At 56.5% G+C, this 25963-nt stretch overlaps 12 non-coding genes and 1 pseudogene across 12 annotated transcripts; all 13 read left to right on the top strand.

Annotated features, from left to right (window-relative positions):
- Positions 1 to 1391: 1391 nt before the first annotated feature.
- LOC115803984 (small nucleolar RNA SNORD116) lies at positions 1392 to 1484 on the top strand. The gene has a single exon (XR_004024787.1). It is a non-coding gene; the product is annotated as a small nucleolar RNA SNORD116 (small nucleolar RNA).
- A 2444-nt stretch (positions 1485 to 3928) lies between these two features.
- On the top strand, positions 3929 to 4026 carry LOC115803982 (small nucleolar RNA SNORD116; annotated as a pseudogene).
- A 2439-nt stretch (positions 4027 to 6465) lies between these two features.
- Positions 6466 to 6557, top strand: LOC149750075 (small nucleolar RNA SNORD116). The gene has a single exon (XR_016392343.1). It is a non-coding gene; the product is annotated as a small nucleolar RNA SNORD116 (small nucleolar RNA).
- A 1182-nt stretch (positions 6558 to 7739) lies between these two features.
- LOC149750074 (small nucleolar RNA SNORD116) lies at positions 7740 to 7833 on the top strand. Its single transcript, XR_016392427.1, has one exon. It is a non-coding gene; the product is annotated as a small nucleolar RNA SNORD116 (small nucleolar RNA).
- Positions 7834 to 10272: 2439 nt separating this feature from the next.
- Positions 10273 to 10364, top strand: LOC149750073 (small nucleolar RNA SNORD116). Its single transcript, XR_016392342.1, has one exon. It is a non-coding gene; the product is annotated as a small nucleolar RNA SNORD116 (small nucleolar RNA).
- A 1182-nt stretch (positions 10365 to 11546) lies between these two features.
- LOC149750072 (small nucleolar RNA SNORD116) lies at positions 11547 to 11640 on the top strand. Its single transcript, XR_016392423.1, has one exon. It is a non-coding gene; the product is annotated as a small nucleolar RNA SNORD116 (small nucleolar RNA).
- A 2439-nt stretch (positions 11641 to 14079) lies between these two features.
- LOC149750071 (small nucleolar RNA SNORD116) lies at positions 14080 to 14171 on the top strand. The gene has a single exon (XR_016392341.1). It is a non-coding gene; the product is annotated as a small nucleolar RNA SNORD116 (small nucleolar RNA).
- Positions 14172 to 15353: 1182 nt separating this feature from the next.
- Positions 15354 to 15447, top strand: LOC149750070 (small nucleolar RNA SNORD116). The gene has a single exon (XR_016392422.1). It is a non-coding gene; the product is annotated as a small nucleolar RNA SNORD116 (small nucleolar RNA).
- Positions 15448 to 17886: 2439 nt separating this feature from the next.
- On the top strand, positions 17887 to 17978 carry LOC149750069 (small nucleolar RNA SNORD116). Its single transcript, XR_016392340.1, has one exon. It is a non-coding gene; the product is annotated as a small nucleolar RNA SNORD116 (small nucleolar RNA).
- A 1182-nt stretch (positions 17979 to 19160) lies between these two features.
- Positions 19161 to 19254, top strand: LOC149750068 (small nucleolar RNA SNORD116). The gene has a single exon (XR_016392421.1). It is a non-coding gene; the product is annotated as a small nucleolar RNA SNORD116 (small nucleolar RNA).
- Positions 19255 to 21693: 2439 nt separating this feature from the next.
- LOC149750067 (small nucleolar RNA SNORD116) lies at positions 21694 to 21785 on the top strand. Its single transcript, XR_016392339.1, has one exon. It is a non-coding gene; the product is annotated as a small nucleolar RNA SNORD116 (small nucleolar RNA).
- Positions 21786 to 22967: 1182 nt separating this feature from the next.
- On the top strand, positions 22968 to 23061 carry LOC149750066 (small nucleolar RNA SNORD116). Its single transcript, XR_016392420.1, has one exon. It is a non-coding gene; the product is annotated as a small nucleolar RNA SNORD116 (small nucleolar RNA).
- A 2439-nt stretch (positions 23062 to 25500) lies between these two features.
- Positions 25501 to 25592, top strand: LOC149750065 (small nucleolar RNA SNORD116). The gene has a single exon (XR_016392338.1). It is a non-coding gene; the product is annotated as a small nucleolar RNA SNORD116 (small nucleolar RNA).
- The last annotated feature ends 371 nt before the right edge of the window (positions 25593 to 25963 follow it).

Below are 25963 nucleotides of genomic sequence, written 5' to 3'. Positions count from 1 at the left end.
TCACTGACGGGACAGAGTGCAAAAGTGCCACGCACCACTGCAAGTGACCCAATTGCTGCAGTGGTTTGCCCCCCACTTTGGGCATCGGAATGGCTCTCATGACATTAGGCTGCAAGGGTTTTCCTCACCATGGTGGACATCAGAATGCTTCCCATGGCATTAGCTTTGTGTCTGGGTCAAGAGTAGGTCGTCTGTCTTGGCAACAGGCCAGGAAGTAGGCCTGCTGGTGAGTCTCCCTTGGGCAGTCCAGGTGTTCCTCAGATGTCCTTTTTCACGGGTCCCAACGAGCCGCTTTTTTTTTTTTTTTTTTTTGCTGTATGCGAGACTCTCACTGTTGTGGCCTCTCCCGTTGTAGAGCACAGGCTCTGGGCACACAGGCTCAGTGGCCATGGCTTACGGGCCTAGCCATTCTGCAGCACGTGGGATCTTCCTGCACCAGGGCACAAACCCGTATCCCCTGCATCGGCAGGCGGACTATAAACCACTGGGCCACCAGGGAGGCCCCCTACGAGCTGCTTTTGATGGAGGCCCTCATATTCGACCAAGGGCCATTCCCTTGTGGAAGATCTCTTCCACTTTAGGGCGCATCCATTGTTTGGAAGCATATGTCCTAAGGGCATGTGTTTTCCCCTAGAGGGCACTGGCTCTTATGCTGAGGGGGCACAGTTGCCCTGTGGGTGTCTTAGGGGTTCAGGAAGCCATCCTCCTGCTGTGATGGATGGGAGAGTGCTCAGGAAAGGAATTGCAGGGCCTGAGACCACGGGGTTGTTGGACAGTGGGGCTCTTTGTCCTGATGGCCACAGGCTCTGAAGGCATCCACGCTACTTTGCTTTCATGTTTCCCTGTGGACAACACGCAAAATGGGCAGCAAATGAAATGTTGAGGGGAGATAGAGCTCACATCGTTGCGTGGTATTGCCCCGAACATCGGTGCACCCATGCACCCTCCTAAAGTACACGTGTGTTCCCTCACCCCGAACAAGGGGGAATGCCAGGGAAGGAATGACAACAGCAGAGCAGCCTGGGGCCATCCGTATAATCCGTGATACCCAGTGAAGTGACAAGAGTGAGGCAGGGTGAGGCCAGGTGAAAGAGACTCAGAGGGGTTTTGGCATGCATTCCATGAGGATCCTGGTTTAACCCTTGTTGCGCTAAGTGGCACTTCTTTGGTGAAACCTAGAGGTTTGGCCACTGGAACTTGGGCACTGGGGCTACACTCTCACCTTTTCGCATTTTCTCAGGGAACGGGATCTTCGATGCCCTGAAAACTGGCTGCGTTTCCTGCCCCATGGCTGGGCTCTGGCCACTTCCATATGCTGACATGATTCAGCTCGCTGACCATCCCGTGGTGGAATCTGCAACTCTGCATTTCCAGCATTTGAGCATTTGCTTGGATCGATGATGACTCCCAAAAAATGTATCCCTTAGATATCTGAAAAAAATGAGTGAGAAATCCCTACCATCTTCTCATTGGAACTGAGGTCCAGCACGTGGCTCTCAAAAGGAAAGTAGGGAGAGATTCACGTTGCATTTGGTGGCGTGCTTGTCCACAGCCACGTTGCTCAAGTTTAGGATTCTGGCTGTCTCATGGGGAGAAGAACCATTGGGAAAGGAGCCTGGGATACCAATCCAGGTGGGAAGGCTAGGGACAGAGTGCTGTCTCTGGGTTCATTGGTCTAGCCAAGACTGCTGTCTCCTGCCACGGTTCAGCATGAGGGTAGGACAGGAAACGTGAGCCATTGGTGGTCCTGTCGCCTGCACTTGCATTCTACAGGCTGCCCCCGTGGGGGTGTCGTTGCCTTGTGCCCTCAAACAAACAAGTCTGTATGCTCGGGGTCAGAGCAGGATTCCTGGCCTATGGCAGGGTTCTTTGTCATGTTCTGCTTGGGAGACCAGATGCAGTTTAGGTTTCTCCTGATGAGGGGAGGAATCAAATGGGGCACATTCCCCGGGAGTTTAGAAAAGCTGATGGCTCCTCCTTGGGTTCCGTCCTGATTGTGTGTGCTATCTAAATGGGCTAGAAAATGCCTTAGTCAAGCTTAGTCATGTGAGGGGTGGCTCTGGCATCTTGTGGAGACACATTGGGATCCCGGTGTAGAGAGAAAGACAAGGCAAGTTAAAAAGGCACTTGAGATGGCTGGCTAAGCCCTCAGATTTACAGGTGGGTGGATAGATCGACGGTGGCCGTAGGGATCCCGGAACACATTTGGGATTCCCTCAGAAGCGATTGCAGGCACATGTAGGAAGGGAACTCGTGACCACATTTGTGGACTGTCCCGCCTTTTTCCTCTCCTAGATCGATTTGATTCACGGCGGGTCCCTGTGCCAGCGAATGGATGCCTTCGTGGCACAGTATGGTTTCTTCTCATGGGGGAGGATTTGGAGGCCGTGGGGTGTTTTGGCCCTGGCGGTCGATGTTCCCCCTGTGGTGAAGATTGAAAGTGCTCCTACGTACAACCCAGGATCGTTTCCACACCTGGCCCACATAGCGTTCCCTGTGGACTGCTGCTCTTACCAGAGGTGACTGAGCACAAACATGCAGAAAAAAAGGTAGTTGGCTGCCAAGGAAAGGCTACAACTTTAAGGGCAGGAGTGTATGTGTGGTGCGAGGGTCATTTTTCCTGCTGGTGCGTCGAGACTGTGATATTCGACCCTCTTGGCCACATGCCACACAAGTCATACAGATTCAAGTGTCTAAGCAGTTACCTAGGTTCTCTTGTTGCACGGCTGTAGGTAATATGTTGCTTCTAGAGGACTTGGCCTCACAGTTTCTCCGAGGTCACGTCGCTGACGGGCGCAGAGTGCGAAAGTGCCAGCCACCACTGCAGGTGACCCAATTGCTGTAACTCTTTGCTCCGCCATTTTGCGCACTGGAATGGCTCCCACGCCGTTAGGCTGCAAGCGTTTTCCCCGCCACGCTAGGCATCGGAATGCTTCGCATGCCCTTACCTTTCTGTGTGGGCCAAGGGTAGGTCGTCTGTCTTGGAAGCAGTCCAGGAAGTATGCCTGCTGGTGAGTCTCCCTTGATCAGTCCAGGTGTTCCTCACGTACGCTTTGTCACGGGTCCCTATGAGCCGCTTTTCATGGAGGCCGTCATATTCAGCCAAGGGCCTTTCCCTTGTGGAAGATGTCTTCCCCTTAAGGGCGTGTCCATTGAGTGGAAGCATATGTGCCTAGGGCAGATGTGTTCACCTGGAGGTCACTGGCTCTGAGTCTAAGGGGGCACAGTTGCGCTGAGGTTGTCTCAGGGGTTCAGGAAAACATCCTTTTCCTGTGCTAGAGGGGACAGTGCTCAGCAGAGGCGTTGCAGGGTCTGAGACCACGGGGTTGTTGGACAGCGGGGCTCTTTTCCCTGATGGCCACACGCTCTGAAGGTGTCTGCGCTACGTGGCATTCATGTTTCCCTGCGGACAGCCAGGCAAGATAGGCAGCAAATGAAATGTTGAAGAGAGATAGGGCACGCATCGCTGGGTCGTATCGCTCTTTCCCTTGTTGCACCCATGCACACTCCTCAACTAAGCGTGTGTTCTCTCAGCCCGAATCAGATGGAATGCCAAGGAAGGAATACCAGCATCAGAGCAGCCTGGGGCCATCCGTATAATTCGTGATAACCTTTGAAATGAGGAGAAAGAGTCTTGCAGGGATGTGGGCGCACATTCCATGAGGAACCTGGTTTAAACCTTGTTGCGGTAGGCGGCACTTCTTTGGTAAAACCTAGAGGTTTGGCTACGGGAACTTGAAAAAGGGGCGACACACTCACCTTCTGGCCTTTTCTCGGGGAACACGAGCTTTGAGGCCCTGAGAACTGGCTGCATTTCCTGCTCCATTGCTCAAAACTGGCTGCTTCTGTATGCTGACATGATTCAGCTGGTTGACCATCCCATGATGGAATCTGCAACTATGCATGTCCAAGGTTTGAGCATGTGCTTGGATCGACGATGACTCCCACAAATGCATTCCTTGGAAATCTGAACAAAATGACTGAGAAAACCCTAAGCCTACCATCTTCTCATTGGAACTGAGGTCCAGCACGTAGCTCCCAAAAGGAAAGGAGGGAGAGGTTGACGTTGCGTTTGCTGCCGTGAGAGCCCACGGCCACGTTGTTCAAGTGGAGGGCTGTGGCCATCTCATGGGGAGAAAAGCCACTGGGAGTGGAGCCTGGGATGCCAATTCAGGTGGGAAGCCTAGGGAGAGCGTGCCGTCTGTGGGCTCCTTGGTCTAGCCAGGACTGCTGTCCCCGGCCACGGTTCAGCATGTGGGTAGGAGAGGAAGTGCGAGCCATTGGTGGTCCTCTCGCCTGCACTTGAGTTCTACAAGCCGCCCCCACCGGCTGGTCGTTGCCTTGTGCCCTCACAGAAACAGAAGTCTCTCTGCCCATGGTCAGAGCAGGACTCCGGGCCTAGGGAAGGCTTCTTTGACATGATCTGCTTGGGAGACCAGATGCGGTTTAGGTTTCTCATGATGAGGGGAGAAATCCGACGGGCCATTGTTCCCGGCAGGTTGGCCAAGCTGATGGCTCCCCCTCGGGGTGTGTCCGGCCTGTGCGTGCTCTGTGAAGAGGCTAGAAAATGCCTTGGTCAAGATAAGTCACATCAAGCTTCTTTGGTGAGGGGTGGCTCTGGCATCTTTCCGTGACACGTTGGGATCCCCGTGGAGGGGGAAGGGCAAGGCGAGTGAAAAAGACACGTGAGACGGCTGGCAAAGCCCACATGTTTACTGGTGGGTGGAGAGATCGACAGAATCCATGGAGCGTTTGGAGGCATGTGTAGAGAGGGAACACGGGAGCTCGTTTGTGGACTGTCCCGCCTTTTTCCTCTCCTTGTTCGATTAACTCCATGGCGGGTCCCTGTGCTAGCGAGTGGTTGCCTTCGTGGCACAGTATGGTTTCTCCTCATGGGGGAGGATTTGGAGGCCGTGAGGTGTTTGTCCCTGTCTGTCCACGTTCCCCCTGTGTTGAAGATGTGAAGGTGTTCCTCAGTACAGCCCAGCGTCTTTAATACACCCAGCCCACATAGCGTTCCCTGAGGGTTGCAGATCTTCCCGGAGGTCATTGGGCACAACTAGGCGGAAAGAAGGGAGCTGGCTGCCAAGGAACGGCTACAGCTTTAAGGGCAGGAGAGGATGTGTGGTGCGGGGGTCATTTTTCCTGCCACCCGCTGGTGCGTCCAGACTGTGGTATCCGGCGTGCCTGGCCACAGGCCAGACAAGTCATAGCGGTTCAAGTGTCTAGGCTGTTGGCTGGGCTCTCTCATTGCACGGCTGTGGGTAACACGTTGCTTCTGGAAGACCTGGGCCTCACGGTTTCTCCAAGGGCACGTCACTGACGGGCCCAGTGTGCGAAAGTGCCAGCCACCACTGCAGGTGACCCAATTGCTGTCACTCTTTGCTCCGCCACTTTGCGCACTGGAATGGCTCCCACGCCGTTAGGCTGCGAGCGTTTTCCCCACCACGCTAGGCATCGGAATGGTTCGCGTGCCATTAAGTTTGTGTGTGGGCCAAGGTTAGGTCGTCTGTCTTAACAGCAGGCCAGGCAGTATGCCTGCTGGTGAGTCTCCCTTGATCAGTCCAGGCGTTCCTCACGTACCCTTTGTCACGGGTCCCTACGAGCCGCTTTTGATGGAGGCCGTCATATTCGGCCAAGGGCCCTTCCCTCGTGGAAGATCTCTTCCCCTTCAGGGCGCGTCCTTTTAGTGGAAGCGTATGTGCCAAGGGCGGATGTGTTCACCTGGAGGGCACTGGCTCTTAGTCTGAGGGGGCACAGTTGCCCTGAGGGGGGGTCTCAGGGATTCAGGAAGACATCCTTTTCCTGTGCTGGAGGGGAGAGTGCTCAGGAGAGGAGTTGCAGGGCCCGAGACCAGGGGGTTGTTGGACAGCGTGGCTCTTTGTCCCGATGGCCACAGGCTCTGAAGGCGTCTGCTCTACGTTGCTTTCACGCTTGCCTGCAGACACACAGGCAAGATGGGCAGCAAATGAAATGTTGAGGGGAGATAGAGTACTCATCGCTGGGTGGTATCGCCCTTTCCCTCGGTGCCCCCGCGCACCCTCCTCAAGCACGCGTGTGTTCTCTCACCCCAAGCCAGGTGGAATGGCGGGAAAGGAGTTCCAGCAGCAGAGCAACCTGGGGCCGTCCGTATAATCCGTGATTCCCGGTGAAGTGAGGAGGAGGAGTCTCGCAAGGGTGCCGGGGTGCATTCCATGGGGATCCTGATTTAACCCTCGTTGCGGTAAGCAGCACTTCTGTGCTAAAACCTAGAGGTGTCACCACGGGAACCTGTGCAACGGGGCTATACCCTCACCTTCCGACCTTTTCTCGGGGAGCACGAGCTTCGACGCCCTGAGAACTGGCTGCATTTCCTGCTCCAATGGCTCGGCCCTGGCCGCTTCCATATGCTGACGTGATTCAGCTCGATGGGTGTCCCATGGTGGCATCTGCAACTTTGCATGTCCAGCGTTTGAGCGTGTGCTTGGATCGATGATGACCCCCACTAATGCATTCCTTGGAAATCTGAACAAAATGAGTGAGAAAACCCTACCGTCTCCTCATTGGAACTGAGGTCCAGCACGTAGCTCCCAAAAGGAAAGGAGGGAGAGGTTGAGGTTGCGTTTGCTGCCGTGAGAGTCCTCGGCCACGTTGTTCAAGTTGAGGGTTGTGGCCGTCTCGTGGGGAGAAGAGCCATTGGGAAAGGAGCCTGGGATGCCAATCCACGTGGGAAGGCTAGGGCCAGCGTGCCGTCTCTGGGTTCCTTGGTCGAGCCAGGACTTCTGTCCCCTGCCTCGGACGAGCATGCGGATAGGAAAGGAAGCGTGAACCGTTGGTGCTCCTATCGACTGCACTTGAGTTCTACAGGCCGCCGCCACCGGCTACTCGTTGCCTTGTGCCCTCCCAGAAAGAGAAGGCTATGCTCAGGGTCAGAGCAGGATTCCTGGCCTAAGGCAGGCTTCTTTGTCATGTTCTCCTTGGGCGACCAGATGCAGTTTAGGTTTCTCGTGATGAGAGGAGAAATCCAATGGGCCATTGTCCCCGGGAGGTTGGCCAAGCTGATGGCTCCTCCTCGGGTTGCGTCCTGGCTTGTGTGTGCTGCGTGAAGGGGCTAGAAGAGGCCTTAGCCAATCTTAGTCACGGCAGGCTTCTCTGGTGAGGCGTGGCTCTGGCACCTTTCCGTGACACATTGGGATCCCGGGGGAGAGAGACTATCAAGCCGAGTGAAAAAGACACGTGTGATGGCTGGCTAAGCCCGCAGGCTTACGGGTGGGTGGATAGATCGACGGTGGCCATAGGGTTCCTGGAACACACTTTCCCTTGTTGCGCCCGTGCACCCTCCTCAAGTACGCGTGTGTTCTCTCAGCCCGAATCAGGTGGAATGCCAAGGAAGGAATACCGGCAGCAGAGCAGCCTGGGGCCATCCGTATAATTCGTGATAACCGTTGAAGTGAGGAGAAGGAGTCTTGCAGGGGTGTTGGCGCACGTTCCTTGAGGATCCTGGTTCAAACCTTGTTGCGGTAAGCGGCACTTCTTTGCTAAAACCTAGAGGCTTGGCTACGGTAACTTGAAAAAGGGGCGACACACTCACTTTCTGGCCTTTTCTCGGGGAACACGAGCTTTGATGCCCTGAGAACTGGCTGCATTTCCTGCTCCATTGCTCGACACTGGCCGCTTCTGTATGCTGACGTGATTCAGCTCGCTGGCCGTCCCGTGATGGGATCCGCAACTTTGCATGTCCAAGGTTTGAGCATGTGCTTGGATCGACGATGACTCCCACAAATGCATTCCCTGGAAATCTGAAAAAAAAATGAGTGAGCAACCCCTACCGTCACCTCATTGGAACTGAGGTCCAGCATGCGGCTCCAATAAGGACAGTAGGGAGAGGTTCACATTGCATGTGCTGCTGTGTGTGCCCACGGCCACGTTGTTCAAGTGGAGGGCTGTGGCCATCTCATGGGGAGAAAAGCCACTGGGAGTGGAGCCTGGGATGCCAATTCAGGTGGGAAGCCTAGGGAGAGCGCGCCGTCTGTGGGCTCCTTGGTCTAGCCAGGACTGCTGTCCCCGGCCACGGTTCAGCATGTGGGTAGGAGAGGAAGTGCGAGCCATTGGTGGTCCTCTCGCCTGCACTTGAGTTCTACAAGCCGCCCCCACCGGCTGGTCGTTGCCTTGTGCCCTCACAGAAACAGAAGTCTCTCTGCCCATGGTCAGAGCAGGACTCCGGGCCTAGGGAAGGCTTCTTTGACATGATCTGCTTGGGAGACCAGATGCGGTTTAGGTTTCTCATGATGAGGGGAGAAATCCGACGGGCCATTGTGCCCGGCAGGTTGGCCAAGCTGATGGCTCCCCCTCGGGGTGTGTCCGGCCTGTGCGTGCTCTGTGAAGAGGCTAGAAAATGCCTTGGTCAAGATAAGTCACATCAAGCTTCTTTGGTGAGGGGTGGCTCTGGCATCTTTCCGTGACACGTTGGGATCCCCGTGGAGGGGGAAGGGCAAGGTGAGTGAAAAAGACACGTGAGACGGCTGGCAAAGCCCACATGTTTACTGGTGGGTGGAGAGATCGACAGAATCCATGGAGCGTTTGGAGGCATGTGTAGAGAGGGAACACGGGAGCTCGTTTGTGGACTGTCCCGCCTTTTTCCTCTCCTTGTTCGATTAACTCCATGGCGGGTCCCTGTGCTAGCGAGTGGTTGCCTTCGTGGCACAGTATGGTTTCTCCTCATGGGGGAGGATTTGGAGGCCGTGAGGTGTTTGTCCCTGTCTGTCCACGTTCCCCCTGTGTTGAAGATGTGAAGGTGTTCCTCAGTACAGCCCAGCGTCTTTAATACACCCAGCCCACATAGCGTTCCCTGAGGGTTGCAGATCTTCCCGGAGGTCATTGGGCACAACTAGGCGGAAAGAAGGGAGCTGGCTGCCAAGGAACGGCTACAGCTTTAAGGGCAGGAGAGGATGTGTGGTGCGGGGGTCATTTTTCCTGCCACCCGCTGGTGCGTCCAGACTGTGGTATCCGGCGTGCCTGGCCACAGGCCAGACAAGTCATAGCGGTTCAAGTGTCTAGGCTGTTGGCTGGGCTCTCTCATTGCACGGCTGTGGGTAACACGTTGCTTCTGGAAGACCTGGGCCTCACGGTTTCTCCAAGGGCACGTCACTGACGGGCCCAGTGTGCGAAAGTGCCAGCCACCACTGCAGGTGACCCAATTGCTGTCACTCTTTGCTCCGCCACTTTGCGCACTGGAATGGCTCCCACGCCGTTAGGCTGCGAGCGTTTTCCCCACCACGCTAGGCATCGGAATGGTTCGCGTGCCATTAAGTTTGTGTGTGGGCCAAGGTTAGGTCGTCTGTCTTAACAGCAGGCCAGGCAGTATGCCTGCTGGTGAGTCTCCCTTGATCAGTCCAGGCGTTCCTCACGTACCCTTTGTCACGGGTCCCTACGAGCCGCTTTTGATGGAGGCCGTCATATTCGGCCAAGGTCCCTTCCCTCGTGGAAGATCTCTTCCCCTTCAGGGCGCGTCCTTTTAGTGGAAGCGTATGTGCCAAGGGCGGATGTGTTCACCTGGAGGGCACTGGCTCTTAGTCTGAGGGGGCACAGTTGCCCTGAGGGGGGTTCTCAGGGATTCAGGAAGACATCCTTTTCCTGTGCTGGAGGGGAGAGTGCTCAGGAGAGGAGTTGCAGGGCCCGAGACCAGGGGGTTGTTGGACAGCGTGGCTCTTTGTCCCGATGGCCACAGGCTCTGAAGGCGTCTGCTCTACGTTGCTTTCACGCTTGCCTGCAGACACACAGGCAAGATGGGCAGCAAATGAAATGTTGAGGGGAGATAGAGTACTCATCGCTGGGTGGTATCGCCCTTTCCCTCGGTGCCCCCGCGCACCCTCCTCAAGCACGCGTGTGTTCTCTCACCCCAAGCCAGGTGGAATGGCGGGAAAGGAGTTCCAGCAGCAGAGCAACCTGGGGCCGTCCGTATAATCCGTGATTCCCGGTGAAGTGAGGAGGAGGAGTCTCGCAAGGGTGCCGGGGTGCATTCCATGGGGATCCTGATTTAACCCTCGTTGCGGTAAGCAGCACTTCTGTGCTAAAACCTAGAGGTGTCACCACGGGAACCTGTGCAACGGGGCTATACCCTCACCTTCCGACCTTTTCTCGGGGAGCACGAGCTTCGACGCCCTGAGAACTGGCTGCATTTCCTGCTCCAATGGCTCGGCCCTGGCCGCTTCCATATGCTGACGTGATTCAGCTCGATGGGTGTCCCATGGTGGCATCTGCAACTTTGCATGTCCAGCGTTTGAGTGTGTGCTTGGATCGATGATGACCCCCACTAATGCATTCCTTGGAAATCTGAACAAAATGAGTGAGAAAACCCTACCGTCTCCTCATTGGAACTGAGGTCCAGCACGTAGCTCCCAAAAGGAAAGGAGGGAGAGGTTGAGGTTGCGTTTGCTGCCGTGAGAGTCCTCGGCCACGTTGTTCAAGTTGAGGGTTGTGGCCGTCTCGTGGGGAGAAGAGCCATTGGGAAAGGAGCCTGGGATGCCAATCCACGTGGGAAGGCTAGGGCCAGCGTGCCGTCTCTGGGTTCCTTGGTCGAGCCAGGACTTCTGTCCCCTGCCTCGGACGAGCATGCGGATAGGAAAGGAAGCGTGAACCGTTGGTGCTCCTATCGACTGCACTTGAGTTCTACAGGCCGCCGCCACCGGCTACTCGTTGCCTTGTGCCCTCCCAGAAAGAGAAGGCTATGCTCAGGGTCAGAGCAGGATTCCTGGCCTAAGGCAGGCTTCTTTGTCATGTTCTCCTTGGGCGACCAGATGCAGTTTAGGTTTCTCGTGATGAGAGGAGAAATCCAATGGGCCATTGTCCCCGGGAGGTTGGCCAAGCTGATGGCTCCTCCTCGGGTTGCGTCCTGGCTTGTGTGTGCTGCGTGAAGGGGCTAGAAGAGGCCTTAGCCAATCTTAGTCACGGCAGGCTTCTCTGGTGAGGCGTGGCTCTGGCACCTTTCCGTGACACATTGGGATCCCGGGGGAGAGAGACTATCAAGCCGAGTGAAAAAGACACGTGTGATGGCTGGCTAAGCCCGCAGGCTTACGGGTGGGTGGATAGATCGACGGTGGCCATAGGGTTCCTGGAACACACTTTCCCTTGTTGCGCCCGTGCACCCTCCTCAAGTACGCGTGTGTTCTCTCAGCCCGAATCAGGTGGAATGCCAAGGAAGGAATACCGGCAGCAGAGCAGCCTGGGGCCATCCGTATAATTCGTGATAACCGTTGAAGTGAGGAGAAGGAGTCTTGCAGGGGTGTTGGCGCACGTTCCTTGAGGATCCTGGTTCAAACCTTGTTGCGGTAAGCGGCACTTCTTTGCTAAAACCTAGAGGCTTGGCTACGGTAACTTGAAAAAGGGGCGACACACTCACTTTCTGGCCTTTTCTCGGGGAACACGAGCTTTGATGCCCTGAGAACTGGCTGCATTTCCTGCTCCATTGCTCGACACTGGCCGCTTCTGTATGCTGACGTGATTCAGCTCGCTGGCCGTCCCGTGATGGGATCCGCAACTTTGCATGTCCAAGGTTTGAGCATGTGCTTGGATCGACGATGACTCCCACAAATGCATTCCCTGGAAATCTGAAAAAAAAATGAGTGAGAAACCCCTACCGTCACCTCATTGGAACTGAGGTCCAGCATGCGGCTCCAATAAGGACAGTAGGGAGAGGTTCACATTGCATGTGCTGCTGTGTGTGCCCACGGCCACGTTGTTCAAGTGGAGGGCTGTGGCCATCTCATGGGGAGAAAAGCCACTGGGAGTGGAGCCTGGGATGCCAATTCAGGTGGGAAGCCTAGGGAGAGCGCGCCGTCTGTGGGCTCCTTGGTCTAGCCAGGACTGCTGTCCCCGGCCACGGTTCAGCATGTGGGTAGGAGAGGAAGTGCGAGCCATTGGTGGTCCTCTCGCCTGCACTTGAGTTCTACAAGCCGCCCCCACCGGCTGGTCGTTGCCTTGTGCCCTCACAGAAACAGAAGTCTCTCTGCCCATGGTCAGAGCAGGACTCCGGGCCTAGGGAAGGCTTCTTTGACATGATCTGCTTGGGAGACCAGATGCGGTTTAGGTTTCTCATGATGAGGGGAGAAATCCGACGGGCCATTGTGCCCGGCAGGTTGGCCAAGCTGATGGCTCCCCCTCGGGGTGTGTCCGGCCTGTGCGTGCTCTGTGAAGAGGCTAGAAAATGCCTTGGTCAAGATAAGTCACATCAAGCTTCTTTGGTGAGGGGTGGCTCTGGCATCTTTCCGTGACACGTTGGGATCCCCGTGGAGGGGGAAGGGCAAGGTGAGTGAAAAAGACACGTGAGACGGCTGGCAAAGCCCACATGTTTACTGGTGGGTGGAGAGATCGACAGAATCCATGGAGCGTTTGGAGGCATGTGTAGAGAGGGAACACGGGAGCTCGTTTGTGGACTGTCCCGCCTTTTTCCTCTCCTTGTTCGATTAACTCCATGGCGGGTCCCTGTGCTAGCGAGTGGTTGCCTTCGTGGCACAGTATGGTTTCTCCTCATGGGGGAGGATTTGGAGGCCGTGAGGTGTTTGTCCCTGTCTGTCCACGTTCCCCCTGTGTTGAAGATGTGAAGGTGTTCCTCAGTACAGCCCAGCGTCTTTAATACACCCAGCCCACATAGCGTTCCCTGAGGGTTGCAGATCTTCCCGGAGGTCATTGGGCACAACTAGGCGGAAAGAAGGGAGCTGGCTGCCAAGGAACGGCTACAGCTTTAAGGGCAGGAGAGGATGTGTGGTGCGGGGGTCATTTTTCCTGCCACCCGCTGGTGCGTCCAGACTGTGGTATCCGGCGTGCCTGGCCACAGGCCAGACAAGTCATAGCGGTTCAAGTGTCTAGGCTGTTGGCTGGGCTCTCTCATTGCACGGCTGTGGGTAACACGTTGCTTCTGGAAGACCTGGGCCTCACGGTTTCTCCAAGGGCACGTCACTGACGGGCCCAGTGTGCGAAAGTGCCAGCCACCACTGCAGGTGACCCAATTGCTGTCACTCTTTGCTCCGCCACTTTGCGCACTGGAATGGCTCCCACGCCGTTAGGCTGCGAGCGTTTTCCCCACCACGCTAGGCATCGGAATGGTTCGCGTGCCATTAAGTTTGTGTGTGGGCCAAGGTTAGGTCGTCTGTCTTAACAGCAGGCCAGGCAGTATGCCTGCTGGTGAGTCTCCCTTGATCAGTCCAGGCGTTCCTCACGTACCCTTTGTCACGGGTCCCTACGAGCCGCTTTTGATGGAGGCCGTCATATTCGGCCAAGGGCCCTTCCCTCGTGGAAGATCTCTTCCCCTTCAGGGCGCGTCCTTTTAGTGGAAGCGTATGTGCCAAGGGCGGATGTGTTCACCTGGAGGGCACTGGCTCTTAGTCTGAGGGGGCACAGTTGCCCTGAGGGGGGGTCTCAGGGATTCAGGAAGACATCCTTTTCCTGTGCTGGAGGGGAGAGTGCTCAGGAGAGGAGTTGCAGGGCCCGAGACCAGGGGGTTGTTGGACAGCGTGGCTCTTTGTCCCGATGGCCACAGGCTCTGAAGGCGTCTGCTCTACGTTGCTTTCACGCTTGCCTGCAGACACACAGGCAAGATGGGCAGCAAATGAAATGTTGAGGGGAGATAGAGTACTCATCGCTGGGTGGTATCGCCCTTTCCCTCGGTGCCCCCGCGCACCCTCCTCAAGCACGCGTGTGTTCTCTCACCCCAAGCCAGGTGGAATGGCGGGAAAGGAGTTCCAGCAGCAGAGCAACCTGGGGCCGTCCGTATAATCCGTGATTCCCGGTGAAGTGAGGAGGAGGAGTCTCGCAAGGGTGCCGGGGTGCATTCCATGGGGATCCTGATTTAACCCTCGTTGCGGTAAGCAGCACTTCTGTGCTAAAACCTAGAGGTGTCACCACGGGAACCTGTGCAACGGGGCTATACCCTCACCTTCCGACCTTTTCTCGGGGAGCACGAGCTTCGACGCCCTGAGAACTGGCTGCATTTCCTGCTCCAATGGCTCGGCCCTGGCCGCTTCCATATGCTGACGTGATTCAGCTCGATGGGTGTCCCATGGTGGCATCTGCAACTTTGCATGTCCAGCGTTTGAGCGTGTGCTTGGATCGATGATGACCCCCACTAATGCATTCCTTGGAAATCTGAACAAAATGAGTGAGAAAACCCTACCGTCTCCTCATTGGAACTGAGGTCCAGCACGTAGCTCCCAAAAGGAAAGGAGGGAGAGGTTGAGGTTGCGTTTGCTGCCGTGAGAGTCCTCGGCCACGTTGTTCAAGTTGAGGGTTGTGGCCGTCTCGTGGGGAGAAGAGCCATTGGGAAAGGAGCCTGGGATGCCAATCCACGTGGGAAGGCTAGGGCCAGCGTGCCGTCTCTGGGTTCCTTGGTCGAGCCAGGACTTCTGTCCCCTGCCTCGGACGAGCATGCGGATAGGAAAGGAAGCGTGAACCGTTGGTGCTCCTATCGACTGCACTTGAGTTCTACAGGCCGCCGCCACCGGCTACTCGTTGCCTTGTGCCCTCCCAGAAAGAGAAGGCTATGCTCAGGGTCAGAGCAGGATTCCTGGCCTAAGGCAGGCTTCTTTGTCATGTTCTCCTTGGGCGACCAGATGCAGTTTAGGTTTCTCGTGATGAGAGGAGAAATCCAATGGGCCATTGTCCCCGGGAGGTTGGCCAAGCTGATGGCTCCTCCTCGGGTTGCGTCCTGGCTTGTGTGTGCTGCGTGAAGGGGCTAGAAGAGGCCTTAGCCAATCTTAGTCACGGCAGGCTTCTCTGGTGAGGCGTGGCTCTGGCACCTTTCCGTGACACATTGGGATCCCGGGGGAGAGAGACTATCAAGCCGAGTGAAAAAGACACGTGTGATGGCTGGCTAAGCCCGCAGGCTTACGGGTGGGTGGATAGATCGACGGTGGCCATAGGGTTCCTGGAACACACTTTCCCTTGTTGCGCCCGTGCACCCTCCTCAAGTACGCGTGTGTTCTCTCAGCCCGAATCAGGTGGAATGCCAAGGAAGGAATACCGGCAGCAGAGCAGCCTGGGGCCATCCGTATAATTCGTGATAACCGTTGAAGTGAGGAGAAGGAGTCTTGCAGGGGTGTTGGCGCACGTTCCTTGAGGATCCTGGTTCAAACCTTGTTGCGGTAAGCGGCACTTCTTTGCTAAAACCTAGAGGCTTGGCTACGGTAACTTGAAAAAGGGGCGACACACTCACTTTCTGGCCTTTTCTCGGGGAACACGAGCTTTGATGCCCTGAGAACTGGCTGCATTTCCTGCTCCATTGCTCGACACTGGCCGCTTCTGTATGCTGACGTGATTCAGCTCGCTGGCCGTCCCGTGATGGGATCCGCAACTTTGCATGTCCAAGGTTTGAGCATGTGCTTGGATCGACGATGACTCCCACAAATGCATTCCCTGGAAATCTGAAAAAAAAATGAGTGAGAAACCCCTACCGTCACCTCATTGGAACTGAGGTCCAGCATGCGGCTCCAATAAGGACAGTAGGGAGAGGTTCACATTGCATGTGCTGCTGTGTGTGCCCACGGCCACGTTGTTCAAGTGGAGGGCTGTGGCCATCTCATGGGGAGAAAAGCCACTGGGAGTGGAGCCTGGGATGCCAATTCAGGTGGGAAGCCTAGGGAGAGCGCGCCGTCTGTGGGCTCCTTGGTCTAGCCAGGACTGCTGTCCCCGGCCACGGTTCAGCATGTGGGTAGGAGAGGAAGTGCGAGCCATTGGTGGTCCTCTCGCCTGCACTTGAGTTCTACAAGCCGCCCCCACCGGCTGGTCGTTGCCTTGTGCCCTCACAGAAACAGAAGTCTCTCTGCCCATGGTCAGAGCAGGACTCCGGGCCTAGGGAAGGCTTCTTTGACATGATCTGCTTGGGAGACCAGATGCGGTTTAGGTTTCTCATGATGAGGGGAGAAATCCGACGGGCCATTGTGCCCGGCAGGTTGGCCAAGCTGATGGCTCCCCCTCGGGGTGTGTCCGGCCTGTGCGTGCTCTGTGAAGAGGCTAGAAAATGCCTTGGTCAAGATAAGTCACATCAAGCTTCTTTGGTGAGGGGTGGCTCTGGCATCTTTCCGTGACACGTTGGGATCCCCGTGGAGGGGGAAGGGCAAGGTGAGTGAAAAAGACACGTGAGACGGCTGGCAAAGCCCACATGTTTACTGGTGGGTGGAGAGATCGACAGAATCCATGGAGCGTTTGGAGGCATGTGTAGAGAGGGAACACGGGAGCTCGTTTGTGGACTGTCCCGCCTTTTTCCTCTCCTTGTTCGATTAACTCCATGGCGGGTCCCTGTGCTAGCGAGTGGTTGCCTTCGTGGCACAGTATGGTTTCTCCTCATGGGGGAGGATTTGGAGGCCGTGAGGTGTTTGTCCCTGTCTGTCCACGTTCCCCCTGTGTTGAAGATGTGAAGGTGTTCCTCAGTACAGCCCAGCGTCTTTAATACACCCAGCCCACATAGCGTTCCCTGAGGGTTGCAGATCTTCCCGGAGGTCATTGGGCACAACTAGGCGGAAAGAAGGGAGCTGGCTGCCAAGGAACGGCTACAGCTTTAAGGGCAGGAGAGGATGTGTGGTGCGAGGGTCATTTTTCCTGCCACCTGCTGGTGCGTCCAGACTGTGGTATCCGGCGTGCCTGGCCACAGGCCAGACAAGTCATAGCGGTTCAAGTGTCTAGGCTGTTGGCTGGGCTCTCTCATTGCACGGCTGTGGGTAACACGTTGCTTCTGGAAGACCTGGGCCTCACGGTTTCTCCAAGGGCACGTCACTGACGGGCCCAGTGTGCGAAAGTGCCAGCCACCACTGCAGGTGACCCAATTGCTGTCACTCTTTGCTCCGCCACTTTGCGCACTGGAATGGCTCCCACGCCGTTAGGCTGCGAGCGTTTTCCCCACCACGCTAGGCATCGGAATGGTTCGCGTGCCATTAAGTTTGTGTGTGGGCCAAGGTTAGGTCGTCTGTCTTAACAGCAGGCCAGGCAGTATGCCTGCTGGTGAGTCTCCCTTGATCAGTCCAGGCGTTCCTCACGTACCCTTTGTCACGGGTCCCTACGAGCCGCTTTTGATGGAGGCCGTCATATTCGGCCAAGGGCCCTTCCCTCGTGGAAGATCTCTTCCCCTTCAGGGCGCGTCCTTTTAGTGGAAGCGTATGTGCCAAGGGCGGATGTGTTCACCTGGAGGGCACTGGCTCTTAGTCTGAGGGGGCACAGTTGCCCTGAGGGGGGGTCTCAGGGATTCAGGAAGACATCCTTTTCCTGTGCTGGAGGGGAGAGTGCTCAGGAGAGGAGTTGCAGGGCCCGAGACCAGGGGGTTGTTGGACAGCGTGGCTCTTTGTCCCGATGGCCACAGGCTCTGAAGGCGTCTGCTCTACGTTGCTTTCACGCTTGCCTGCAGACACACAGGCAAGATGGGCAGCAAATGAAATGTTGAGGGGAGATAGAGTACTCATCGCTGGGTGGTATCGCCCTTTCCCTCGGTGCCCCCGCGCACCCTCCTCAAGCACGCGTGTGTTCTCTCACCCCAAGCCAGGTGGAATGGCGGGAAAGGAGTTCCAGCAGCAGAGCAACCTGGGGCCGTCCGTATAATCCGTGATTCCCGGTGAAGTGAGGAGGAGGAGTCTCGCAAGGGTGCCGGGGTGCATTCCATGGGGATCCTGATTTAACCCTCGTTGCGGTAAGCAGCACTTCTGTGCTAAAACCTAGAGGTGTCACCACGGGAACCTGTGCAACGGGGCTATACCCTCACCTTCCGACCTTTTCTCGGGGAGCACGAGCTTCGACGCCCTGAGAACTGGCTGCATTTCCTGCTCCAATGGCTCGGCCCTGGCCGCTTCCATATGCTGACGTGATTCAGCTCGATGGGTGTCCCATGGTGGCATCTGCAACTTTGCATGTCCAGCGTTTGAGCGTGTGCTTGGATCGATGATGACCCCCACTAATGCATTCCTTGGAAATCTGAACAAAATGAGTGAGAAAACCCTACCGTCTCCTCATTGGAACTGAGGTCCAGCACGTAGCTCCCAAAAGGAAAGGAGGGAGAGGTTGAGGTTGCGTTTGCTGCCGTGAGAGTCCTCGGCCACGTTGTTCAAGTTGAGGGTTGTGGCCGTCTCGTGGGGAGAAGAGCCATTGGGAAAGGAGCCTGGGATGCCAATCCACGTGGGAAGGCTAGGGCCAGCGTGCCGTCTCTGGGTTCCTTGGTCGAGCCAGGACTTCTGTCCCCTGCCTCAGACGAGCATGCGGATAGGAAAGGAAGCGTGAACCGTTGGTGCTCCTATCGACTGCACTTGGGTTCTACAGGCCGCCGCCACCGGCTACTCGTTGCCTTGTGCCCTCCCAGAAAGAGAAGGCTATGCTCAGGGTCAGAGCAGGATTCCTGGCCTAAGGCAGGCTTCTTTGTCATGTTCTCCTTGGGCGACCAGATGCAGTTTAGGTTTCTCGTGATGAGAGGAGAAATCCAATGGGCCATTGTCCCCGGGAGGTTGGCCAAGCTGATGGCTCCTCCTCGGGTTGCGTCCTGGCTTGTGTGTGCTGCATGAAGGGGCTAGAAGAGGCCTTAGCCAATCTTAGTCACGGCAGGCTTCTCTGGTGAGGCGTGGCTCTGGCACCTTTCCGTGACACATTGGGATCCCGGGGGAGAGAGAATATCAAGCCGAGTGAAAAAGACACGTGTGATGGCTGGCTAAGCCCGCAGGCTTACGGGTGGGTGGATAGATCGACGGTGGCCATAGGGTTCCTGGAACACACTTTCCCTTGTTGCGCCCGTGCACCCTCCTCAAGTACGCGTGTGTTCTCTCAGCCCGGATCAGGTGGAATGCCAAGGAAGGAATACCGGCAGCAGAGCAGCCTGGGGCCATCCGTATAATTCGTGATAACCGTTGAAGTGAGGAGAAGGAGTCTTGCAGGGGTGTTGGCGCACGTTCCTTGAGGATCCTGGTTCAAACCTTGTTGCGGTAAGCGGCACTTCTTTGCTAAAATCTAGAGGCTTGGCTACGGTAACTTGAAAAAGGGGCGACACACTCACTTTCTGGCCTTTTCTCGGGGAACACGAGCTTTGATGCCCTGAGAACTGGCTGCATTTCCTGCTCCATTGCTCGACACTGGCCGCTTCTGTATGCTGACGTGATTCAGCTCGCTGGCCGTCCCGTGATGGGATCCGCAACTTTGCATGTCCAAGGTTTGAGCATGTGCTTGGATCGACGATGACTCCCACAAATGCATTCCCTGGAAATCTGAAAAAAAAATGAGTGAGAAACCCCTACCGTCACCTCATTGGAACTGAGGTCCAGCATGCGGCTCCAATAAGGACAGTAGGGAGAGGTTCACATTGCATGTGCTGCTGTGTGTGCCCACGGCCATGTTGTTCAAGTGGAGGGCTGTGGCCATCTCATGGGGAGAAAAGCCACTGGGAGTGGAGCCTGGGATGCCAATTCAGGTGGGAAGCCTAGGGAGAGCGTGCCGTCTGTGGGCTCCTTGGTCTAGCCAGGACTGCTGTCCCCGGCCACGGTTCAGCATGTGGGTAGGAGAGGAAGTGCGAGCCATTGGTGGTCCTCTCGCCTGCACTTGAGTTCTACAAGCCGCCCCCACCGGCTGGTCGTTGCCTTGTGCCCTCACAGAAACAGAAGTCTCTCTGCCCATGGTCAGAGCAGGACTCCGGGCCTAGGGAAGGCTTCTTTGACATGATCTGCTTGGGAGACCAGATGCGGTTTAGGTTTCTCATGATGAGGGGAGAAATCCGACGGGCCATTGTTCCCGGCAGGTTGGCCAAGCTGATGGCTCCCCCTCGGGGTGTGTCCGGCCTGTGCGTGCTCTGTGAAGAGGCTAGAAAATGCCTTGGTCAAGATAAGTCACATCAAGCTTCTTTGGTGAGGGGTGGCTCTGGCATCTTTCCGTGACACGTTGGGATCCCCGTGGAGGGGGAAGGGCAAGGTGAGTGAAAAAGACACGTGAGACGGCTGGCAAAGCCCACATGTTTACTGGTGGGTGGAGAGATCGACAGAATCCATGGAGCGTTTGGAGGCATGTGTAGAGAGGGAACACGGGAGCTCGTTTGTGGACTGTCCCGCCTTTTTCCTCTCCTTGTTCGATTAACTCCATGGCGGGTCCCTGTGCTAGCGAGTGGTTGCCTTCGTGGCACAGTATGGTTTCTCCTCATGGGGGAGGATTTGGAGGCCGTGAGGTGTTTGTCCCTGTCTGTCCACGTTCCCCCTGTGTTGAAGATGTGAAGGTGTTCCTCAGTACAGCCCAGCGTCTTTAATACACCCAGCCCACATAGCGTTCCCTGAGGGTTGCAGATCTTCCCGGAGGTCATTGGGCACAACTAGGCGGAAAGAAGGGAGCTGGCTGCCAAGGAACGGCTACAGCTTTAAGGGCAGGAGAGGATGTGTGGTGCGGGGGTCATTTTTCCTGCCACCCGCTGGTGCGTCCAGACTGTGGTATCCGGCGTGCCTGGCCACAGGCCAGACAAGTCATAGCGGTTCAAGTGTCTAGGCTGTTGGCTGGGCTCTCTCATTGCACGGCTGTGGGTAACACGTTGCTTCTGGAAGACCTGGGCCTCACGGTTTCTCCAAGGGCACGTCACTGACGGGCCCAGTGTGCGAAAGTGCCAGCCACCACTGCAGGTGACCCAATTGCTGTCACTCTTTGCTCCGCCACTTTGCGCACTGGAATGGCTCCCACGCCGTTAGGCTGCGAGCGTTTTCCCCACCACGCTAGGCATCGGAATGGTTCGCGTGCCATTAAGTTTGTGTGTGGGCCAAGGTTAGGTCGTCTGTCTTAACAGCAGGCCAGGCAGTATGCCTGCTGGTGAGTCTCCCTTGATCAGTCCAGGCGTTCCTCACGTACCCTTTGTCACGGGTCCCTACGAGCCGCTTTTGATGGAGGCCGTCATATTCGGCCAAGGGCCCTTCCCTCGTGGAAGATCTCTTCCCCTTCAGGGCGCGTCCTTTTAGTGGAAGCGTATGTGCCAAGGGCGGATGTGTTCACCTGGAGGGCACTGGCTCTTAGTCTGAGGGGGAACAGTTGCCCTGAGGGGGGGTCTCAGGGATTCAGGAAGACATCCTTTTCCTGTGCTGGAGGGGAGAGTGCTCAGGAGAGGAGTTGCAGGGCCCGAGACCAGGGGGTTGTTGGACAGCGTGGCTCTTTGTCCCGATGGCCACAGGCTCTGAAGGCGTCTGCTCTACGTTGCTTTCACGCTTGCCTGCAGACACACAGGCAAGATGGGCAGCAAATGAAATGTTGAGGGGAGATAGAGTACTCATCGCTGGGTGGTATCGCCCTTTCCCTCGGTGCCCCCGCGCACCCTCCTCAAGCACGCGTGTGTTCTCTCACCCCAAGCCAGGTGGAATGGCGGGAAAGGAGTTCCAGCAGCAGAGCAACCTGGGGCCGTCCGTATAATCCGTGATTCCCGGTGAAGTGAGGAGGAGGAGTCTCGCAAGGGTGCCGGGGTGCATTCCATGGGGATCCTGATTTAACCCTCGTTGCGGTAAGCAGCACTTCTGTGCTAAAACCTAGAGGTGTCACCACGGGAACCTGTGCAACGGGGCTATACCCTCACCTTCCGACCTTTTCTCGGGGAGCACGAGCTTCGACGCCCTGAGAACTGGCTGCATTTCCTGCTCCAATGGCTCGGCCCTGGCCGCTTCCATATGCTGACGTGATTCAGCTCGATGGGTGTCCCATGGTGGCATCTGCAACTTTGCATGTCCAGCGTTTGAGCGTGTGCTTGGATCGATGATGACCCCCACTAATGCATTCCTTGGAAATCTGAACAAAATGAGTGAGAAAACCCTACCGTCTCCTCATTGGAACTGAGGTCCAGCACGTAGCTCCCAAAAGGAAAGGAGGGAGAGGTTGAGGTTGCGTTTGCTGCCGTGAGAGTCCTCGGCCACGTTGTTCAAGTTGAGGGTTGTGGCCGTCTCGTGGGGAGAAGAGCCATTGGGAAAGGAGCCTGGGATGCCAATCCACGTGGGAAGGCTAGGGCCAGCGTGCCGTCTCTGGGTTCCTTGGTCGAGCCAGGACTTCTGTCCCCTGCCTCGGACGAGCATGCGGATAGGAAAGGAAGCGTGAACCGTTGGTGCTCCTATCGACTGCACTTGAGTTCTACAGGCCGCCGCCACCGGCTACTCGTTGCCTTGTGCCCTCCCAGAAAGAGAAGGCTATGCTCAGGGTCAGAGCAGGATTCCTGGCCTAAGGCAGGCTTCTTTGTCATGTTCTCCTTGGGCGACCAGATGCAGTTTAGGTTTCTCGTGATGAGAGGAGAAATCCAATGGGCCATTGTCCCCGGGAGGTTGGCCAAGCTGATGGCTCCTCCTCGGGTTGCGTCCTGGCTTGTGTGTGCTGCGTGAAGGGGCTAGAAGAGGCCTTAGCCAATCTTAGTCACGGCAGGCTTCTCTGGTGAGGCGTGGCTCTGGCACCTTTCCGTGACACATTGGGATCCCGGGGGAGAGAGACTATCAAGCCGAGTGAAAAAGACACGTGTGATGGCTGGCTAAGCCCGCAGGCTTACGGGTGGGTGGATAGATCGACGGTGGCCATAGGGTTCCTGGAACACACTTTCCCTTGTTGCGCCCGTGCACCCTCCTCAAGTACGCGTGTGTTCTCTCAGCCCGAATCAGGTGGAATGCCAAGGAAGGAATACCGGCAGCAGAGCAGCCTGGGGCCATCCGTATAATTCGTGATAACCGTTGAAGTGAGGAGAAGGAGTCTTGCAGGGGTGTTGGCGCACGTTCCTTGAGGATCCTGGTTCAAACCTTGTTGCGGTAAGCGGCACTTCTTTGCTAAAACCTAGAGGCTTGGCTACGGTAACTTGAAAAAGGGGCGACACACTCACTTTCTGGCCTTTTCTCGGGGAACACGAGCTTTGATGCCCTGAGAACTGGCTGCATTTCCTGCTCCATTGCTCGACACTGGCCGCTTCTGTATGCTGACGTGATTCAGCTCGCTGGCCGTCCCGTGATGGGATCCGCAACTTTGCATGTCCAAGGTTTGAGCATGTGCTTGGATCGACGATGACTCCCACAAATGCATTCCCTGGAAATCTGAAAAAAAAATGAGTGAGAAACCCCTACCGTCACCTCATTGGAACTGAGGTCCAGCATGCGGCTCCAATAAGGACAGTAGGGAGAGGTTCACATTGCATGTGCTGCTGTGTGTGCCCACGGCCACGTTGTTCAAGTGGAGGGCTGTGGCCATCTCATGGGGAGAAAAGCCACTGGGAGTGGAGCCTGGGATGCCAATTCAGGTGGGAAGCCTAGGGAGAGCGCGCCGTCTGTGGGCTCCTTGGTCTAGCCAGGACTGCTGTCCCCGGCCACGGTTCAGCATGTGGGTAGGAGAGGAAGTGCGAGCCATTGGTGGTCCTCTCGCCTGCACTTGAGTTCTACAAGCCGCCCCCACCGGCTGGTCGTTGCCTTGTGCCCTCACAGAAACAGAAGTCTCTCTGCCCATGGTCAGAGCAGGACTCCGGGCCTAGGGAAGGCTTCTTTGACATGATCTGCTTGGGAGACCAGATGCGGTTTAGGTTTCTCATGATGAGGGGAGAAATCCGACGGGCCATTGTGCCCGGCAGGTTGGCCAAGCTGATGGCTCCCCCTCGGGGTGTGTCCGGCCTGTGCGTGCTCTGTGAAGAGGCTAGAAAATGCCTTGGTCAAGATAAGTCACATCAAGCTTCTTTGGTGAGGGGTGGCTCTGGCATCTTTCCGTGACACGTTGGGATCCCCGTGGAGGGGGAAGGGCAAGGTGAGTGAAAAAGACACGTGAGACGGCTGGCAAAGCCCACATGTTTACTGGTGGGTGGAGAGATCGACAGAATCCATGGAGCGTTTGGAGGCATGTGTAGAGAGGGAACACGGGAGCTCGTTTGTGGACTGTCCCGCCTTTTTCCTCTCCTTGTTCGATTAACTCCATGGCGGGTCCCTGTGCTAGCGAGTGGTTGCCTTCGTGGCACAGTATGGTTTCTCCTCATGGGGGAGGATTTGGAGGCCGTGAGGTGTTTGTCCCTGTCTGTCCACGTTCCCCCTGTGTTGAAGATGTGAAGGTGTTCCTCAGTACAGCCCAGCGTCTTTAATACACCCAGCCCACATAGCGTTCCCTGAGGGTTGCAGATCTTCCCGGAGGTCATTGGGCACAACTAGGCGGAAAGAAGGGAGCTGGCTGCCAAGGAACGGCTACAGCTTTAAGGGCAGGAGAGGATGTGTGGTGCGGGGGTCATTTTTCCTGCCACCCGCTGGTGCGTCCAGACTGTGGTATCCGGCGTGCCTGGCCACAGGCCAGACAAGTCATAGCGGTTCAAGTGTCTAGGCTGTTGGCTGGGCTCTCTCATTGCACGGCTGTGGGTAACACGTTGCTTCTGGAAGACCTGGGCCTCACGGTTTCTCCAAGGGCACGTCACTGACGGGCCCAGTGTGCGAAAGTGCCAGCCACCACTGCAGGTGACCCAATTGCTGTCACTCTTTGCTCCGCCACTTTGCGCACTGGAATGGCTCCCACGCCGTTAGGCTGCGAGCGTTTTCCCCACCACGCTAGGCATCGGAATGGTTCGCGTGCCATTAAGTTTGTGTGTGGGCCAAGGTTAGGTCGTCTGTCTTAACAGCAGGCCAGGCAGTATGCCTGCTGGTGAGTCTCCCTTGATCAGTCCAGGAGTTCCTCACGTACCCTTTGTCACGGGTCCCTACGAGCCGCTTTTGATGGAGGCCGTCATATTCGGCCAAGGGCCCTTCCCTCGTGGAAGATCTCTTCCCCTTCAGGGCGCGTCCTTTTAGTGGAAGCGTATGTGCCAAGGGCGGATGTGTTCACCTGGAGGGCACTGGCTCTTAGTCTGAGGGGGCACAGTTGCCCTGAGGGGGGGTCTCAGGGATTCAGGAAGACATCCTTTTCCTGTGCTGGAGGGGAGAGTGCTCAGGAGAGGAGTTGCAGGGCCCGAGACCAGGGGGTTGTTGGACAGCGTGGCTCTTTGTCCCGATGGCCACAGGCTCTGAAGGCGTCTGCTCTACGTTGCTTTCACGCTTGCCTGCAGACACACAGGCAAGATGGGCAGCAAATGAAATGTTGAGGGGAGATAGAGTACTCATCGCTGGGTGGTATCGCCCTTTCCCTCGGTGCCCCCACGCACCCTCCTCAAGCACGCGTGTGTTCTCTCACCCCAAGCCAGGTGGAATGGCGGGAAAGGAGTTCCAGCAGCAGAGCAACCTGGGGCCGTCCGTATAATCCGTGATTCCCGGTGAAGTGAGGAGGAGGAGTCTCGCAAGGGTGCCGGGGTGCATTCCATGGGGATCCTGATTTAACCCTCGTTGCGGTAAGCAGCACTTCTGTGCTAAAACCTAGAGGTGTCACCACGGGAACCTGTGCAACGGGGCTATACCCTCACCTTCCGACCTTTTCTCGGGGAGCACGAGCTTCGACGCCCTGAGAACTGGCTGCATTTCCTGCTCCAATGGCTCGGCCCTGGCCGCTTCCATATGCTGACGTGATTCAGCTCGATGGGTGTCCCATGGTGGCATCTGCAACTTTGCATGTCCAGCGTTTGAGCGTGTGCTTGGATCGATGATGACCCCCACTAATGCATTCCTTGGAAATCTGAACAAAATGAGTGAGAAAACCCTACCGTCTCCTCATTGGAACTGAGGTCCAGCACGTAGCTCCCAAAAGGAAAGGAGGGAGAGGTTGAGGTTGCGTTTGCTGCCGTGAGAGTCCTCGGCCACGTTGTTCAAGTTGAGGGTTGTGGCCGTCTCGTGGGGAGAAGAGCCATTGGGAAAGGAGCCTGGGATGCCAATCCACGTGGGAAGGCTAGGGCCAGCGTGCCGTCTCTGGGTTCCTTGGTCGAGCCAGGACTTCTGTCCCCTGCCTCGGACGAGCATGCGGATAGGAAAGGAAGCGTGAACCGTTGGTGCTCCTATCGACTGCACTTGAGTTCTACAGGCCGCCGCCACCGGCTACTCGTTGCCTTGTGCCCTCCCAGAAAGAGAAGGCTATGCTCAGGGTCAGAGCAGGATTCCTGGCC

The sequence above is a fragment of the Delphinapterus leucas genome, chromosome 2 (assembly GCF_059928025.1).
Source record: "Delphinapterus leucas isolate spDelLeu-1000000601 "Yukka" chromosome 2, BTC_Dleu_Yukka2, whole genome shotgun sequence".
NCBI classification, from domain to species: Eukaryota; Metazoa; Chordata; class Mammalia; order Artiodactyla; family Monodontidae; genus Delphinapterus; species Delphinapterus leucas.
The sequence above is the reverse complement of the archived record's forward strand: the minus strand, read 5'-3'. Positions and strand labels throughout refer to the sequence as shown.